Consider the following 21,247-nt stretch of genomic DNA (forward strand, 5'->3'; position numbering starts at 1 on the left):
GAATGTACGAACGGACGTAGTACTTATTACGTAGGCAGGATATAACGAAATAACGAACGTAAGAACGTACGAACGAACATACGTACAAACGAACGTATGTACGTATTACGTAGGCAGGAATTAACGAAAGAACGTACGTACGTACGGAAGAAGAAACGAACGTACGTACGTAAGCTAGAAGGAACGAACGAACGTACGTACGTAAGTACGAACGAACGTGCGTACGTATTAGTTAGGCAAGAAATATCCAAAGAAAGTACGTACGTACGAACGTACGTACGTACGAACGAACGTACGTATGAATGAACAAACGAACAAACGAACGTACGTACGTAAGACTGTACGAAAGTACATATATACGTAAGTAAGTACGTTCGAACGATTGAAGGAACAAACGTACGTACGCAGGAAGGAAATAACGAAAGAAAGGACGGACGTTCGTTTGCAGGAAATGACGAAAGAACGTACGTACGTAATGCGTAGGCAAGAAATAAAGAAAGAACGTACGTACGTACGAACGAACGTACGTACGAACGTACGAACGTACATACGTACAAACGAACGTATATACGTATTACGTAGGCAGGAATTAACGAAAGAACGTACGTACGAAAGAAGAAACGAAAGTACGTACGTAATTTCGAAGGAACGAACGAACGTACGTACGTACGTAGGTACGAACGAACGAACGTACGTACGTACGTAGGTACGAACGAACGTACGTACGTAAGTACGAACGAACGAACATACGTACGTACGTAAGTACGAACGAACGAACGTATGTACGTACGTAAGTACGAACGAAAGTACGTACGTACGTAGGTACGAACGAACGAACGTACGTACGTACGTAAGTACGAACGAACGAACGTACGTACGTAAGTACGAACGAACGAACATACGTATGTACGTAAGTACGAACGAACGAACGTACGTACGTACGTAAGTACGAACGAAAGTACGTACGTACGTAAGTACGTACGTACGTAAGTACGAACGAACGAACGTACGTACGTACGTAAGTACGAACGAACGAACGTACGTACGTAAGTACGAACGAACGAACGTACGTACGTAAGTACGAACGAACGAACGTACGTACGTAAGTACGAACGAACGAACGTACGTACGTAAGTACGAACGAACGAACGTACGTACGTAAGTACGAACGAACGAACGTACGTACGTAAGTACGAACGAACGAACGTACGTACGTAAGTACGAACGAATGAACGTACGTACGTAAGTACGAACGAACGAACGTACGTACGTAAGTACGAACGAACGTACGAACGAACGTACGTACGTAAGTACGAACGAACGAACGTACGTAAGTACGAACGAACGAACGTACGTACGTAAGTACGAACGAACGAAAGTACGTACGTAAGTACGAACGAACGAACGTACGTACGTAAGTACGAACGAACGAACGTGCGTACGTAATTACGAACGAACGAACGTACGTACGTGATTACGAACGAACGAACGTACGTACGTAAGTACGAACGAACGAACGTACGTACGTAAGTACGAACGAACGAACGTACGTACGTAAGTACGAACGAACGAACGTACGTAAGTACGAACGAACGAACGTACGTACGTAAGTACGAACGAACGAACGTACGTACGTAAGTACGAACGAACGAACGTACGTACGTAAGTACGAACGAACGAAAGTACGTACGTAAGTACGAACGAACGAAAGTACGTACGTAAGTACGAACGAACGAACGTACGTACGTAAGTACGAACGTACGTACGTAAGTACGAACGAACGAACGTACGTACGTAAGTACGAACGAACGAACGTACGTACGTAAGTACGAACGAACGAACGTACGTACGAACGAACGAACGTACGTACGTAAGTACGAACGAACGAACGTACGTACGTAAGTACGAACGTACGTACGTAAGTACGAACGAACGAACGTACGTACGTACGTAAGTACGAACGAACGAACGTACGTACGTAAGTACGAACGAACGAACGTACATACGTAAGTCCGAACGAACGAACGTACGTACGTACATAAGTACGAACGAACGAACGTACGTACGTACGTAAGTACGAACGAACGTACGTACGTACGTAGGTACGAACGAACGAACGTACGTACGTACGTAAGTACGAACGAACGAACGTACGTACGTACGTAAGTACGAACGAACGAACGTACGTACGTACGTAAGTACGAACGAACGAACGTACGTACGTACGTAAGTACGAACGAACGTACGTACGTACGTAAGTACGAACGAACGAACGTACGTACGTAAGTAAGTACGAACGAACGAACGAACGTACGTACGTACGTAAGTACGAACGAACGAACGTACGTACGTACGTAAGTACGAACGAACGTACGTACGTACGTAAGTACGAACGAACGAACGTACGTACGTACGTAAGTACGAACGAACGTACGTACGTACGTAAGTACGAACGAACGTACGTACGTACGTAAGTACGAACGAACGAACGTACGTAAGTACGAACGAACGAACGTACGTACGTACGTAAGTACGAACGAACGAACGTACGTACGTACGTAAGTACGAACGAACGTACGTACGTACGTAAGTACGAACGAACGTACGTACGTACGTAAGTACGAACGAACGAACGTACGTAAGTACGAACGAACGAACGTACGTACGTACGTAAGTACGAACGAACGAACGTACTTACGTACGTTAGTACGAACGAACGAACGTACGTACGTACGTACGTAAGTACGAACGAACGAACGTACGTACGTACGAACGTACGTACGTACGTAAGTACGAACGAACGAACGTACGTAAGTACGAACGAACGTACGTACGTACGTAATTACTAACGAACGAACGTACGTACGTACGTAATTACATTAGTACGAACGAACGAACGAACGTACGTACGTACGTAAGTACGAACAAACGAACGTACGTACGTACGTAAGTACGAACGAACGTACGTACATACGTACGTAAGTACGAACGAACGTACGTACGTACGTACGTACGTAAGTACGAACGAACGAACGTACGTACGTACGTACTTAAGTACGAAAGAAAGAACGTACGTACGTACGTAAGTACGAACGAAAGTACGTACGTACGTAGGTACGAACGAACGAACGTACGTACGTATGTAAGTACGAACGAACGAACGTACGTACGTAAGTACGAACGAACGAACATACGTACGTACGTAAGTACGAACGAACGAACGTACGTACGTACGTAAGTACGAACGAAAGTACGTACGTACGTAAGTACGTACGTACGTAAGTACGAACGAACGAACGTACGTACGTACGTAAGTACGAACGAACGAACGTACGTACGTAAGTACGAACGAACGAACGTACGTACGTAAGTACGAACGAACGAACGTACGTACGTAAGTACGAACGAACGAACGTACGTACGTAAGTACGAACGAACGAACGTACGTACGTAAGTACGAACGAACGAACGTACGTACGTAAGTACGAACGAACGAACGTACGTACGTAAGTACGAACGAACGAACGTACGTACGTAAGTACGAACGAACGAAAGTACGTACGTAAGTACGAACGAACGAACGTACGTACGTACGTAAGTACGAACGAACGTACGTACGTACGTAAGTACGAACGAACGAACGTACGTACGTACGTAAGTACGAACGAACGAACGAACGTACGTACGTACGTAAGTACGAACGAACGAACGTACGTACGTACGTAAGTACGAACGAACGAACGTACGTACGTACGTAAGTACGAACGAACGAACGTACGTACGTACGTAAGTACGAACGAACGTACGTACGTACGTAAGTACGAACGAACGAACGTACGTACGTACGTAAGTACGAACGAACGAACGTACTTACGTACGTTAGTACGAACGAACGAACGTACGTACGTACGTAAGTACGAACGAACGAACGTACGTACGTACGTAAGTACGAACGAACGAACGTACGTACGTACGTAAGTACGAACGAACGAACGTACGTAAGTACGAACGAACGTACGTACGTACGTACGTAGGTACGAACGAACGTACGTACGTACGTACGTAAGTACGAACGAACGTACGTACGTACGTACGTAAGTACGAACGAACGAACGTACGTACGTACGTACTTAAGTACGAACGAAAGAACGTACGTACGTAAGTACGAACGAACGAACGTACGTACGTACGTACGTAAGTACGAACGAACGAACGAACGTACGTAAGTACGAACGAACGTACGTAGGTACGTAATTACGAACGAACGAACGTACGTACGTACGTAATTACGTAAGTACGAACGAACGAACGAACGTACGTACGTACGTAAGTACGAACAAACGAACGTACGTACGTACGTAAGTACGAACGAACGAACGTAAGTACGAACGAACGAACGTACGTACGTAAGTACGAACGATCGAACGTACGTACGTAAGTACGAACGAACGAACGTACGTACGTAAGTACGAACGAACGAACGTACGTACGTAAGTACGAACGAACGAACGTACGTACGTAAGTACGAACGTACGAACGTAGGTACGAACGAACGAACGTACGTACGTAAGTACGAACGAACGAACGTACGTACGTAAGTACGAACGAACGAACGAACGTACGTACGTACGTAAGTACGAACGTACGAACGTAAGTACGAACGAACGAACGTACGTACGTAAGTACGAACGAACGAACGTACGTACGTAAGTACGAACGAACGAACGAACGTACGTACGTAAGTACGAACGAACGAACGTACGTACGTACGTAATTACGAACGAACGAACGTACGTACGTACGTAATTACGTAAGTACGAACGAACGAACGAACGTACGTACGTACGTAAGTACGAACAAACGAACGTACGTACGTACGTAAGTACGAACGAACGTACGTACGTACGTACGTAAGTACGAACGAACGAACGTACGTACGTAAGTACGAACGAACGAACGTACGTACGTACGTAATTACGAACGAACGAACGTACGTACGTACGTAATTACGTAATTACGAACGAACGAACGAACGTACGTACGTACGTAAGTACGAACAAACGAACGTACGTACGTACGTACGTAAGTACGAACGAACGAACGTACGTACGTACGTACGTAAGTACGAACGAACGAACGTACGTACGTAAGTACGAACGAACGAACGTACGTACGTACGTAAGTACGAACGAACGAACGTACGTAAGTACGAACGAACGTACGTACGTACGTAATTACGACGAACGAACGTACGTACGTACGTAATTACGTAATTACGAACGAACGAACGAACGTACGTACGTACGTAAGTACGAACAAACGAACGTACGTACGTACGTACGTAAGTACGAACGAACGAACGTAAGTACGAACGAACGAACGTACGTACGTAAGTACGAACGATCGAACGTACGTACGTAAGTACGAACAAACGAACGTACGTACGTAAGTACGAACGAACGAACGTACGTACGTAAGTACGAACGAACGAACGTACGTACGTAAGTACGAACGAACGAACGTACGTACGTAAGTACGAACGTACGAACGTAAGTACGAACGAACGAAGTACGTACGTAAGTACGAACGAACGAACGTACGTACGTAAGTACGAACGAACGAACGAACGTACGTACGTAAGTACGAACGAACGAACGTACGTGCGTAAGTACGGACGAACGAACGTACGTAAGTGCGTAAGTACGGACGAACGAACGTACGTACGTGCGTAAGTACGGACGAAAGAACGTACGTACGTACGTAAGTACGGACGAACGAACGTACGTACGTACGTACGTAAGTACGGACGAACGAACGTACGTACGTAAGTACGATCGAACGTACGTACGTACGTACGAACGTAAGTACGAATGAACGAACGTACGTACGTACGTAAGTACGAACGAACGTCCGTATGTACGTACGTACGTACGTACGTAAGTACGAACGAACGAACGTACGTACGTACGTACGTACGTAAGTACGAACGAACGAACGAACGTATCTAAGTACGAACGTACGTACGTACGTACGTACGTAAGTACGAACGTACGTACGTAAGTACGAACGTACGTACGTAAGTACGAACGTACGTACGTACGTACGTACGTAAGTACGAACGAACGAACGTACGTACGTACGTACGTACGTAAGTACGAACGAACGAACGTACGTAAGTACGAACGAACGAACGTACGTACGTAAGTACGAACGAACGAACGTACGTACGTAAGTACGAACGAACGAACGTACGTACGTACGTAAGTACGAACGAACGAACGAACGTACGTACGTACGTAAGTACGAACGTACCTTACGTAAGTACGAACGTACGTACGTAAGTACGAACGTACGTACGTAAGTACGAACGTACGTACGTAAGTACGAACGTACGTACGTAAGTACGAACGTACGTACGTAAGTACGAACGTACGTACGTAAGTACGAACGTACGTACGTAAGTACGAACGAACGTCCGTAAGGCCGAACGTACGTACGTACGGAAGAAGAAACGAACGTACGTACGTAAGCTAGAAGGAACGAACGAACGTACGTACGTAAGTACGAACGAACGTGCGTACGTATTAGTTAGGCAAGACATATTCAAAGAAAGTACTTACGTACGAACGTACGTACGTACGAACGAACGTACGTATGAATGAACAAACGAACAAACGAACGTACGTACGTAAGACTGTACGAAAGTACATATATACGTAAGTACGTACGTTCGAACGATTGAAGGAACAAACGTACGTACGCAGGAAGGAAATAACGAAAGAAAGGACGGACGTTCGTTTGCAGGAAATGACGAAAGAACGTACGTACGTAATGCGTAGGCAAGAAATAAAGAAAGAACGTACGTACGTACGAACGAACGTACGTACGAACGTACGAACGTACATACGTACAAACGAACGTATATACGTATTACGTAGGCAGGAATTAACGAAAGAACGTACGTACGAAAGAAGAAACGAAAGTACGTACGTAATTTCGAAGGAACGAACGAACGTACGTACGTACGTAGGTACGAACGAACGAACGTACGTACGTACGTAGGTACGAACGAACGAACGAACGTGCGTACGTATTAGGTAGGCAAGAAATATCAAAAGAACGTACGTACGTACGAACGAACATAAGTATGAATGAACAAACGAACGTACGTACGTAAGAATGTATACGTACGTACGCACGAACGATTCAATGAAAGAACGTACGTACGCAGGTAACAAATAACGAAAGAACGCAAGTACTTACGAACGAACATAAGTACGTACGTACGTACGTACGTAGGAAATAACGAAAGAACGTACGTACGAACGAACGTACGTACGGCCGAACGTACGTTCGTATTACGTAGGCAGGATTTAACAAAAGAGCGTACGAATGTACGAACGAACGTACGTACTTATTACGTAGGCAGGATATAACGATAGAACGAACGTAAGTACGTACGAACGAACATACGTACAAACGAACGTATGTACGTATTACGTAGGCAAGAATTAACGAAAGAACGTACGTACGTACGAAAGAAGAAACGAACGTACGTACGTAAGCTAGAAGGAACGAACGAACGTACGTACGAACGAACGAACGAACGTGCGTACGTATTAGGTAGGCAAGAAATATCCAAAGAACGTACGTACGTACGAACGAACGTACGTATGAATGAACAAACAAACAGACGAACGTACGTACGTAAGAATGTACGAACGTACATATATACGTACGTACGTACGAACGATTGAAGGAACGAACGTACGTACGCAGGAAGGAAATAACGAAAGAAAGGACGGACATACGTTTGCAGGAAATGACGAAAGAACGTACGTACGTAATGCGTAGGCAAGAAATAAAGAAAGAACGTACGTACGTACGAATGAACGAACGTACCTACGTTTTTAGGTACGTACGGACGAACTAACAAACGTACATTCGCACGTATGAACGAAGGAACGAAGAAACGAACGAACGAAAGTAAGTATGTACGTACGCAGGAACGAACGAACAAACGTACGTACGAATGAACGAACGTACGTACGTAGACAGGAAATAACGGAAGAACTACTTACCTACGAACGAATGTACGCACGAAAGAATGAACGAACGAACGTACTATTACGTAGGCAGGAAATAACGAAAGAACGTACGTAGGTACGAACAAACGTACGTATGAACGAACAAACGTGCGTACGTACGATCGTACGAACGAACGAACGTACATAGGCAAGAAATAACGAAATAACGTATGTACGTTCGAACGAACGAACGAACGAACGAACGTATTACGTAGGCAGGGAGTGACGAAAGAGCGTACGTAAGTAAAAACGAACGTACGTACGTAAAAACGAACGCAGGTATGACCGAACAACTGTGCGTACATACGATCAAACAAACGAACGAACGTACGTACGAACGAACAAACGAACGTATGTAAGTCCGAACGAACAAACGAACGTATGTAAGTACAACGAACAAACGTACGTACTTACGTACGTACGTTCGTTTGTTCGTCCGTACGTACATACGTATGAAGGATCGAACGAACGAACATACGTATGTACAAACGAATGGAAGAACGAACGTACGTACGTAAGTACGAACGAACGTACATATATACGTACGTACGAATGAACGATAGAACGAACGAACGTACGTTTGTTGGCACGTACGAACCTACGTTCTTTCGTTAATTCCTGCCTACGTAGTACGTTCGTTGGTACATTCGTTCGTACGTTCGTTCGTCTATATGTTCGTTCCAACGTTCGTTCTTTCGTTCGTTCGTTCGTTCATTCCTTCGTACGTACGTTCGTTCTTTCCTACGTACCTTATGTATGTACGTTCGTTCGTTTGTTGGTTCGTTCTTACGAACGTAACTACGTACGTACTACGTTCGTTCATTCTTTCGTTTGTTCGTACGTACGCAAGTTTGTTCGTTCAAACGTACGTTCGTTCGTTATTTCCTGCCTACGTACGTACGTTCAATCGTTTGTTCTTTCGTTTGTTCGTTCGTATGTGCGTTCGTTTGTTCCTGCGTTCGTTGGTACGTACGTATGCACTACGTACGTTGGTTTGTTCGTTCGTACGTGTGTTTGTTCGATCGTTCGTTCGTTCGTTTGTTCGTTCGTTCATTCGTACGTAACTACGTACGTAATTACGTTGTTCGTTCTTTAGTTCTATCGTTCATTTGCACGTATGTGCGTACGATCGTTCGTTAATTTGTTTGTTCTTACTTACGTATGTACGTTCGTTCTTTAATTCGTTCGATTGTTCATTCGTACGTACGTTCGTTCGTACGTACGACCGTTCTTTTGTTATTTCGTGCCTGCGTACGTACATTCCTACGTACGTACGTTCGTTCGTTCAATCGTTCGTACGTACGTACGTATATATGTACGTTTGTTCGTACTTACGTACGTACGTTCGTTCTTTCATTCGTTCGTACATACGTACGTACGTTCGTTCGATCGGTCATACGTACGTCCCTACGTATGTGCGTAAGTACGTTCGTTTGTTCGTTCGTATGAACGTACGTTCGTTTGTTCGTTCGTTCCTTCGTACGTACGTAAGTACGTTCGTTCGTTCGTTCGTACGTTCTTTCGTTCCTTCGTTCATTCATTCGTACGTACGATCTCTCGTTAATTCGTTCGTTCTTACTTACGTAAGTACGTTCTTTCTGTTGTTCGTTCGTACGTACCTATATACGTACGTACGTTCTTCCGTTCGTACTTACGATCGTTTGTACGTTCGTTCGTTTCCTCGTTCGTACGTACGTACGAATGCCTGTTTTTTCGCTCGTTCGTTCGTTCTTTCATTAGTTCATTCGTACGTACGTTTGTTCTTTCGTTTTTTCTTCATACGTACGTTTTTCCTTTATACGTACGTATTTTCATTCGTTCGCTCATTCATTCTTTTGTTCGTTCGTTCGTACGTACGTTCGTCTGTTCATTTGTACGTACGTATGGACGTATAAACGTTCGTTCGCTGAATCGTTCGTTCGTTCGTTCGTTTGTTCATACGTACGAACGTACGTTCGTTATTTCGTTCATACGTTCCTCCGTACGTACGTTTGTTCGTTCGTACGTACGTTCCTTCGTTAATTCCTGCTTACGTAATGCGTAAGTACGTTCGTTCGTACGTACGTTCTTTCGTTCGTACATGTGTTCGTTCGTTCGTTAGTTCGGTTGTTCATTCGTTCGTACGTACGTACGTTCGTTCGTATGTACGTACGTTTGTTCGTTTGTTCCGACGAACGTAACTACGTGCGTACGTACGTTCGTTCGTTCCTTCCTTCCTTCATTTGTACGTACGTACGATCTTTCGTTAATTCGTTCGTTCGTTCTTACGTTTGTTCTTTAATTCGTTCGATTGTTCGTTCGTACGTACGTAAGTTTTTCGTTCATCCGTTCGTACGTACGTAATTACGTTCCTTTGTTCGTTCGTTCGTACGTACGTACGTTCGTTCGTACGCACGTACGTTCTTTTGTTATTTCCTGCCTACGTAGTACGTTCGTTCTTTCGTTTATTCGTATGTACGTACGTCCGCTCGTTCGTCCGGCTGCTGCTACGTACGCATGTACGTACGTTCGTTCGGTTGTTCCTACGTACGTTATGTACGTACGTTCGTTCGTTCGTATGTACGTACGTTTGTTCGTTCGTTCCGACGAACGTAACTACGTGCGTACGTACGTAAGTTTTTCGTTCGTCCGTACGTAATTACGTTCCTTTGTTCGTTCGTACGTACGTTCGTTTGTTCGTACGTACGTTTGTTCGTCCGTACTTACGTACGTTCTTTCGTTATTTCCTGCCTACGTATATGTACGTTCGTTCGTTCATTCCTTCGTACGTACATTCGTTCGTACGTAAATACGTTCTTTTGTTATTTCCTGCCTACGTACGTACGTTCGTTCTTTCGTTTATTCGTATGTACGTACGTCTGCTCGTTCGGCCGGCTGCTGCTACGTACGCATGTACGTACGTTCGTTCGTTCGTTCTTTCATACGAACGTAACTACGTACGTACGTTCGTTCTTTCGTTCTTTCCTGCATTCGTACGTTCGATCGTTCGTTAATTTGTTCGTTCTTACTTACGTAAGTACGTTCGTTCTTTAATTCGTTCGATCGTACGTACGTACGTTCTTTCGTAATTTCTTGACTGCGTACGTTCGTTCGTTCTTTCGTTCATTCGCACGTATGTGCGTACCATCGTTCGTTCGTTCTTACCTACGTAAATACGTTCGTTCTTTAATTCGTTCCATTGTTTTTTCGTACGTACGTGCGTTCTTTCTTGCCTGCGTACTTACATTCGTTCGTTCGTACGTACGTACGTATATATGTACGTTTGTTCGTACTTACGTACGTTCTTTCATTCGTTCGTACATACGTTCGTTCGTTCATACGTCCGGAGGTTCGTTCGTTCGTCCGTAAGTACGTTTGTTCGTTCGTACGATCGTAACTACGTACATCCCTTCTTTCATTCATTCGTACGTACACCTGACAGGAAGAGGTCCAGCCTTGTCTTGAAATATATATATATACATTTATTTGTATAAATATATATATATTCATATATATTCATTTATATAAATATATATATATATATTCATTCATATATTTATATAAATATATATTTATCTCTATATCTCTTTCTCTCGCTTTTTATTTCTGTCTTTCTCTCTCCATGGCTCATTATACTTTTCACTCTGTTGCTCGCTCTCTCTCTCTATATATATATAGATAAATATATATATAAATGGTGGAATGAGAGAGAGAGAGAGAGAAATAGAGAGAGGGAGACAGAGATATATATATATATATATATATATATATATATAGAGAGAGAGAGAGAGAGAAAGATATACACACACACACACACATATATATATATATATATATATATAGAAAGAGAGAGAGAGAAAGATACACACACACACATATATATATATATATAGAGAGAGAGAGAGAGAGAGAGATAAGATAAACAAGAGTGAAAAAACAACAGAAGGCTTGTGTTAGGTGGTTAAAGATTATATTTAAAATATGTCAGAAAAATGTTATAAATTTTTTTTGGTATGTTAACATTGTATTTGGAGAAATAACCGGTTTCGTGTTGTATTTTCAAATTTCTCTACCTCATGGTAACATGTCTTCGCTCCCGTGTGTAAATAAAAGAGTTCTAGATAGAGGAAGGTAATTAGGGATTTCTTCCGGTATAAGGGAGATAATCGAAATGTAGAAGGTGGTAGATTTTGATTAATTTATCATGGTTTGGTTTAGAAGTTAGGTTTTGCTCTATATTTTTTTTCCACTCAGTGAGGTGAATTTCCTTATTTAAAAGTGTTAGCAATGGTTGAGTTTGGGTTTATATTTTTGAATGAAGAAGGTTTCCTTATTCAATCTAATTTGTGTTGGTGTATTAATGGCACATTGATAGAATGGAAAGATTATAAATTGTGGTAGCATTTGTTTTGCGCATGTCTCAATATGCTCACTAAAGGGTTAGGGTTAGGGTTATATATATATATAGAGAGATTTAATCAAAAGATTAAATGTGGTACTTAAAATGCTTGAGGCACCAGAATTTGGTAGGATAAAAACCAAAAACAAAATCAAGAGATTTGGTGAATACAATTTGAAGTTAAGCAACAAAAGAATTCAACCCATTGAATTTTTGTTGCTTAACTTCAAATATATATATATATATATATATATAGAGAGAGAGAGAGAGAGAGAAAGAAAGAGAGAAATAGTTAGTGAGAGAAAGAGAGGGAGAGAGAGAAAGAAAGAGATAGAGAGAGAAAGAAAGAAATAGAGAGAGAGAGAGAAAGAAAGAGAAAACGAGAGAGTGAGAAAGAAGAGAGAGAGAGAGAGAAAGAGAGAGCACGTATAGATATATATAATTCAAATATTTTGCTAAATGCTGGTAGTTGCTGCTGCTTAGTGTTGACAAGTATTGGTTATTGCTTTGTCGTAGTCGTTGTAGTTGTTGGTGTGGCTTTAGGACATCCTGCAGTTCATACCTGTGATCAATGCATTCCAGCTGTGAATATACCGTATCTTTTCCTTATGCACTGAGATGAATGCGCTTTTATTAAACCAAGGGCAATACACTGCAAAATTATTAAAAGAAGACATGAAATAGCAAGGAAGATTAAAAACTACACTGCGTGAGTCATACAGGATCTGGATAATGAATGCTTGTTATTGTTTTTCTCGTGGTGGTAGTTATTAACACCAGATCTGTTCGTATCTAGAAGACCAGTCAACAATTTATATCCAGCTGTGTTCATCGTTGCTTCAATTGAGTGCAAGTAACTTAGCACATTATTAACAATTATATAAATGTTCTTGGTAGAATGCTGCTGTATTGTCTGACACTTGTCCTTGCAACAGGAAATTTAATGGAATGGAAAACTAGGAAACGGTAATAATAATGATCCTTTCCACTAAAGGCAGATGGACTGAACTTTTGGAAGGGTAGGAAAAAGTGTATTACATCAACCCCCTGTGCTTAGCTGGTACTTATTTTATCCATCCACGAAATGATGAATTTCAAAGTCGACCTCGGCGGAATTTGAACTTCGAACGTGCAGACGGACGAAATACCGCTATTTATCCCGGTGCTCTAACTATTCTGCCAGCCCGCTCCCTTAGTCAGCATCATTAATCATTTTTACTGTAGGTTAAAGACCTGAATCTTGTGGAGAGGGGGTCAGTAGATTACATCGACCCGAGTACTCAGCTGATACTTACTGAAAGGCAGAGTCGACCTCGGCGGAATTTGAACTTAGAACATGCAGACGAACGAAATACTGCTAAACATTTCACCCGGCGTGCTAAGTGTTTTGCCAGCTTTCCCCCTTAGTCAACATTAATAATAATAATAAAATGAAATGTTTAGCTATTTTAGGAGAGTGGATAAATCGAACCCACGACCCCAATATTTAACCTCTGACTGCTAATATGCACATTCGAAAACGATGAGGATTTTATGCCTGATATCAAAGTATAGAAAATTCATATGCAATCATATGGATGTGATGAAAAGGATTCTGAAGTTTCGACAAAAGCTCTTCATCTGAGAGAGAAAATAACTACTAACAATATCTATAGGCACATGAGTGGCTATGTGGCAAGTAGCTTGCTTACCAACCACATGGTTCTGGTTTCAGTCCCACTGCGTGTCACCTTGGTCAAGTGTCTTCTACTATGGCCTTGGACTGACTAAAGCCTTGTGAGTGGATTTGGTAGACAGAAAGTGAAAGAAGCCCGTCATATATATATATATATATATATATATATATATATATACACATACATATTTGTGTGTGTGTCTGTGTTTTACCCCACCACCACCATCGCTTGACGCAAACACACCGATGTCGGTGTGTTTACGTCTACGTAATTTACCATTTCGGCAATAAGAGACCAATAGAATAATTACTATGCTTACGAAAAGAATAACTCCTGGGGGTCGACTTGTCCGACTAAAAGACGGTGCTCCAGCATGGCTGCAGTCAAAATATCTGAAACAAGTAAAAGATCAAAAGAACAGAAACACAGGCATTTTGAGTAGAATATATTTCTCTGTTGAGAACAAATAAGATTGACACATACCCGTTACTTTTACTAGTTTTTTTTTTTTCTTTTAATGAGAACCGATCCCAGACCCCATTGGCTTTAATTTCACAAAACCTCTTTTATTTAATGTTATTTCAATTATTTCCCTTGGTTCTTGTTTGTAGAGTTTTGTCTCCCAACGTCACGGATAATTTCATAACAGATCTTATATATTTCATTTGTGTAATATATAAGATACTATATTACGTTCGTGTGAATCTAGCCTATAGTTAGTATGATCCATTTTTATATATGATCAAGACCGATATCGATATAACTGTTATATTGAACATATTTTCAAATGCTTCGACGCGGGTTCGGTTCCCATCCTCAATAATTATATCTCACTTCACTTTCTATATACCTGCCAAAACAAGGTCAATTATTGCACAACTTTAAATTGCTATGAAATTCTGATATTATTTCTGTCATTAAAATGTGACAGAAGCCGCCACTGTGCAGGCTTCCTTAATTTAAGGTATCTGACAATAAAAACCTTAAAGGATGGTCGGTCGGTCGAGATAATCGATTGACACAACAGTCTCATAGTCTCCTTCAAATCACAGCCTACGTCTTTAGAATAAATAATGAGGTATTATTTTCTGTTAGCCCTGTTCGAGCCTGTAACACACAGACCTACAGTCGAATAATATACGCTAACCACAAAATCTTTTATCCAGATATACAATACCCACGTCTGTCTCGGATCTCGTACTGCATGTTTCACCACTTAGTGGTTGATCCTGACAAGTTGCAATGTGGCGCTTTATACACGATACACCCGCTCTACAGCCTGTCTGTGTAACGGTTGCACTTTCGAAGTAACCCATGATATAGAAACTAGCAACGAAACGATTAAAAGCAATCCATAGATATATGGTTCCAGATATTCCATTCTTCTGTGTAGATGGAAGCTATAAACGCACAATGCGACATGCTGCAAAGAATCACATGCTATGTAGAGTGACAGCCTGAATATCTAAACAAAACTATTTGATTGATAAGGGTATTTAAACAGCACCTTGTTACCAGCCGACAGACCCGTTTAATACAAGAGAAATCGATTAATTGAGTCTATGAAATGCTTAATGCGTTAAATAAATGAAGGATGGGTCTGTCAACATGAGAGATTTAGCATTTGTGATAAAGTTTTGAAAGCAATGCTTACAACATCTGTCTGCAACAACTTCCGCTCAGATTTCCACGTCAAATAATTGCGTTTACTCTGTTGGTGAGACATCGGATCTCGTGAGTAACATCATAAATTTAATTCCTTCTCGTTTAGAAATATCGGTTGTTCGTTGCTGCTGTTGGGTTTGTTGTTGTTTTTGGTTGATGTTATAATAATAGTGGTCGTTGTTGTTGTTGTGGTTGCTGTTGTTTGTTTGTTGTTGGCCGTGACACTTGCCGTCTTTCGTTGTACTTGTTGCCTCCCCTTAGTTTTGTCTTTTTTCTCTTTCTAGTTGCCGGTGTTGTTTTGATTGTTGGTTATTCTCATGCCAAACCAGATGAAACAGAGTAATCATCAAAATCGTTCCAGCCATGACCATGCAGCTGTTGTTCAATTAATGGTATATTCGTTTCAATCAATTATGTGGTGGACTGAGAACATTTAGAATCGTGAGCAAAATACATAACAGTATCTATTGCAGAAAAAAACTTCGGAGCTCAATTCTTCTGAGCGATTACAGTCCTAACAAGGGTCATATCATTTCTTTATTGCCCACAAGGGGCTAAAGATACAGGGTACAAACGAGAACAGACAAAGGGATTAAGTCGATTACGTAATTGGTACTTATTTAATCGATCTCAAAGGATAAAAGGGTAAGTCGACCTCAGCGGAATTTGAAAACACAACGTAACGGCAGACGAATTACCACTAAGCATTTCGTCCGGCGTGCTAACGATTCTGCCAGCTCACCGCCCTTACAAGGGCCATATTATCGTCATTCGAGGTCATGAGATCTGGGTTCAAGGAGAATCAGGACAGAGAGTGATATTGGTATTTCCCTTCCTTCCGTCAGAACTTACATCATCTGACCATAATTGTCTCATTTATGCAATAACTTTTTGGAGAGAAAAAACAAAACAAAAACTAAATGTAGGGATCGAACTAGCGACGCATTTTTCACATACATCAAACGTAGTGGCAAATAAGCCCTCACAGCGTGGTTGAGAAAACATGGAAACCTTCTCGGCAGCGGCAAAACTCCGTCAATGTCAATGCTGTCATAGTAAAAGCCGTCACCGTTGCTGACGACGAAGTATTTCGCTAGACACCCATGTCTCGTTCATTTTATTGAAAAAAAATGTTTAGAGGTTTGATTTAAGAGAAGTTTCGTTGTTAATTCAAGAAGTTATCATGACCAAGTAGACACCTGGTCCACATCAGTCATTGAATGAATTATTAGAGTTTCTGATTTATGCTAGCTGCCGGTATTGAATATGTGGAATTTGTTACAACGAGGACTGGGGGGACAGATAGAGAGAAATCGAAAGAGGGAGAGAGATCGAAAGAAGGGGAGAGATTGAAAGAGAGAGAGAGGACGAAAGAAAGGTAGAGAAAGATCGAAAGAAAGGAAGAGAAACATCGAAAGAAAGGAAGAGAGAGAGAGTGAGAGAAAGAAAGAAATTGTCCCTCTTGACCATCTATTTATTCTTGTGGCTTATTTATGCGATTGTTTTTTTTTTCTTAATATTTTTCTTGTTATATTTCACTGAAACTTCTTGAAAATATTTAATTTTTAATGACACTCTATGATGAATGGATATTATTGGAGTTCAACGATATACTAAACTTCTCATTCTGTTTATTTACAATGCGTGGGCGTTTGCCTGACTCATGAGTCCACAGTTTTGCATGAAAATTCTGTCCGCTTTAAGGACATTTATCTACCCAACAACCATTACATTACGGGTACGTAAGCACACCAACATAGATTGTTAAGAGGTGGTAGGTGACAAACACATACCCAAACACATCCACGCTCGTACCCCCCCCCCCCACACACACACATACTCATATAAGCAAGCGATGGGCTTCTTTCAGTTTCCGTCTGCCACATCTGCTGAGAAGGCTTTGATAACGGGCCCGAGATCTATAGTAAAAGACGCCAGCCTAAGATGCCACACAGCCGGGCTGAACCCGGAACCATATACTTGAAAACAAGGCTTGTCACCACAGGGCCACGCCTACGCCTATAAATATGCTGTGAGGCCACCACTGTAAGATTCCCATAATCCCCATCACCTATCTTCTGATTGGGGTATAAAAAAAAAACAACAATAAATTCTGGATTTTACGACCAATCATTCGTTTATCGCAAAATAGTTAAACGTTTGTTTCGACGGCAGCATAAATAGAATTAAATGACATAAAATATCCAGGAATTGGCAAATGACGGAGGCATTCATTAAATATATTCATGACACAATCGATTAAAGAAAGGAACGCTGAGAAATATCATCACCATTATTATCATCATATTCAAAATCATCACCGCTGTCTTCAGTAGAACTACTACTACTACCACCACTATTACTACTACCACCATCACCACACTACTACTACCACCACTATTACTACTACCACCATCACCACACTACTACCACCACCATTTCTTACTGAGATACAGTCGGGATTTTATTAAGGAAAACACCTGAAAGACAATAAACCGCAGTAGAAACCCGCTGCAAAATAGGTCATCTTAATTGCGGCCAACTGTAATATATTGCTTCCAAATTTTGGTACAAGGCCAACAGTTTGAAGGTGATGGGTACGTCGATCACATCGACCCCAGCGCTCAGTAAGTACTTATTTTCTCCCCCTCCCCATGAAAGGATGAGTCATCCTCGGAGGAGTTCGAACTCAGAACGTAAGGACGACGAACGAAATGCCGCTAAGCACGTTGCCCGGCGTGCTAACGATTCTGCCAGCTGATCGCCCTATTCACTGAAATATATGAACGGGCCTTTCTGCGAGCAACGAGTCGCAGTGAGAGATTTATTTGGGATATAGAGGGTGAAGGTGCTCTACTCGACACAGCCAGTAGCTTCCCACCGATTTGTGGTTGAGAACCCAAAATATTGTTCATATATTCTTCTATTTAATGATGTCTTTTAATTAGTGTGTTTTAATTATTGTTTGTTGTTAGTACACATTTAAAAAAATCACTTTATGTGTAATTCCACGCGGATGTTATTTTTAACTAGCTCCACTTTAATTCTATAATATTTCCGCCAATTCTCATGTCTTTCAATTCACTTGCCTGTCCCACAAAATTCTAAGTTCTCTGCTAATGTCTCGTTTTCTGGCTAAAATAAAAAAAATCTTTTTCCACTTCTTCTTCATCCACTTCTTCTTCTTCTTCTTCTTCTTCCTCCTCCTCTTCTTCCTCATCCTCTTTCTCCTTCCCTTCTTCGTTATTATTATTATTATTGATGTTGTTGTCGCTGTTGTTGTTAAGATTGTCACTGCCGACCCAGTCGGTCGTATTTCTGATTCGTTAGCTGGAGTGAAATAGCGCTGCTGAACTATATAAATTTGTTCATTGTCAATTGTTGCTCCATGAAATTGTGTTCTATTGAACCTTCTGGCAAACTGATTCCAAAACTTGGGAGTCCAAACAGGTTTTAGACAAAACATCATATGTTTCTTTTTTGTTTTTTGCAGACAATTTGTTTTTTTTTTATACTTGCTTGCTGTCTGCAGCCAGAAAGAATGGTTACGAAGTTTCTGAGTCACAATACCATCTCACTCCGTACAAAATAAATATGAAATAAACAAATTAAAACACTTCACGAAAATAGAAGATTTGATATTAACATATGAATGTTGAACATAATCAACGAAAAATAATATTTTACAAACCCAAAACTGCGTGTTTGAACAAACCAAGTGAAAATATTTACAACAACAGTATTGTCGCGTTCGTGTACTCTCTGTTAAACAAATAAAAATCCATTTTTGTCATGGAATCAGTATCAGAGGCTAGCGTACAAAACAGCATCAGTTTCGCGAATTTGAATAATTTCACCAAAAAAATGTCTTAGATTGTGATCTTGACCCGATCTAGGAAAACTCTATCAAGGTCATGTATCTCTACTTCAATTTTTTTATTGCATTTTTCTCATGCTGGAAAGCAAGAAATTGAGCCGAAATATATTTCTAAAATATTTAGGTGAAGCAAAGGGGCAAAATATTAAAATGCATGTACAGCACAAACAGAACAGCATTCCTCCTAGAAAGACAGCTAATAAGAAAAGAAGTTTAACACTGCAGTTGATTGTACCTTTGAAGGAAAATCGCAACTTCTTTCAATTACAAAAAAGAAAAAAGAAAATAGTATTGCTACAAGCTGGGCATATGCATATTAAGAAATAAAGTAATAAATTCAAACAATACAATAACAGTAAAATAAGCATGTTTAGAAATAAAATAATACAATAACAATGAAATGAGCATATTCAAAAATATGACTAATAAGTGAGCCATAGATTCTTACTATGTGAGCCAGTCTTGCTTGCTCCAGTTAATTCGGTTGCCAAAGATCTCACAGCCTCTCTCTCTACTAATCCTAAGAATTAGTGCTAAAACGTTAAGGTCGTGGAAGATAATTAACACCCAAGCACCAATATCAAACTCTTCACTGTCCTCACTACAGCAGATTTTTGAGCATTTCTATTCTCTGGCATATTTTTCGAACTTGGTTTTTAGTGCTCCTAGTAACTCTACAACTACTGGGATACCAATTCCTCTTTTCATCACCCACATCCTCGCAATTTTGCCTTTTAGTAACTAAGTAACGATCATTATTGTTGTTGTTGTAATTGCTGCTGGTGTTGGTTGTGGTGGTGTTACTCGGTCTAGAAGGTACATATGCACTCGGTCCGAATAACTGATAAAAATGATTTGGTTTTCAAACTATGAATTATCTGTGAATCAAAGAATATTCTATCGGGGTTGATTGTCACATTCGGTGACAGGGCTCATTGGTTCGTTCTTTTTAACGACTTTTCCGTTTTCTTTTTCGCTTCGTATTATCAATTTTCTAAACGTGCTTCCTCGAAATAAAATGGCCGACAACGTCCACAAGACAAGCAAAAATACAAGGCGCCACTATTTACAGACGGAATGCAAATAGAAGATAACTTAAGATACAGGAATATTCCGAAAGAGGAAAACGTGAAATGTTCTCCGAAGAGAAAGAAAAAAAATATTCAGAAAACTTTGAAACATATGACAAATGCTAACATCACCAGAAACAACATAAACTACAACAACTGAAACAACAACAAAAACATCAACGTACGACAGCAGATAGAAATAATCCTAATACTTATACAGATGGTTTGCAAAAGAACGCGGAAAAATATGGCGTTAATTATGTTAATAAAATCTCAGAGGAATGCGGTAACATCTTAAACAACAACAATATCAACAACAACAACAACAACAATAACAACAAAAACAACAGGAACAACAGCAGCAACATCAACTACAACAACAATACAGTGATGGACCTTGCGTTAACGCACTCACTCACACACAAAACCCGCGCAGAATGTAAGAACGCTAATGAAAACTTTTTGAATAGCGTCACAATGTTTGACGACCATGA

At 40.8% G+C, this 21,247-nt stretch overlaps 1 long non-coding RNA gene across 1 annotated transcript in view; it reads right to left on the minus strand.

Moving 5' to 3' along the window:
• Positions 1 to 12,047: 12,047 nt before the first annotated feature.
• LOC149131287 (uncharacterized) overlaps positions 12,048 to 21,247 on the minus strand; it is a 9,837-nt gene continuing 637 nt past the window's right edge. Inside the window, exons 1-3 of the long non-coding RNA XR_016238101.1 lie at positions 15,796 to 21,247; positions 14,461 to 14,533; positions 12,048 to 13,117 (exon numbers count right to left, since the gene is read on the minus strand). The exon at positions 15,796 to 21,247 is cut by the window's right edge and continues 637 nt beyond it. This is a non-coding gene — a long non-coding RNA (uncharacterized LOC149131287). The remainder of the gene's footprint in view (positions 13,118 to 14,460; positions 14,534 to 15,795) is intronic.

The sequence above is a fragment of the Octopus bimaculoides genome, chromosome 23 (assembly GCF_046866305.1).
Source record: "Octopus bimaculoides isolate indiv1 chromosome 23, ASM4686630v1, whole genome shotgun sequence".
Classification (NCBI taxonomy): domain Eukaryota; kingdom Metazoa; phylum Mollusca; class Cephalopoda; order Octopoda; family Octopodidae; genus Octopus; species Octopus bimaculoides.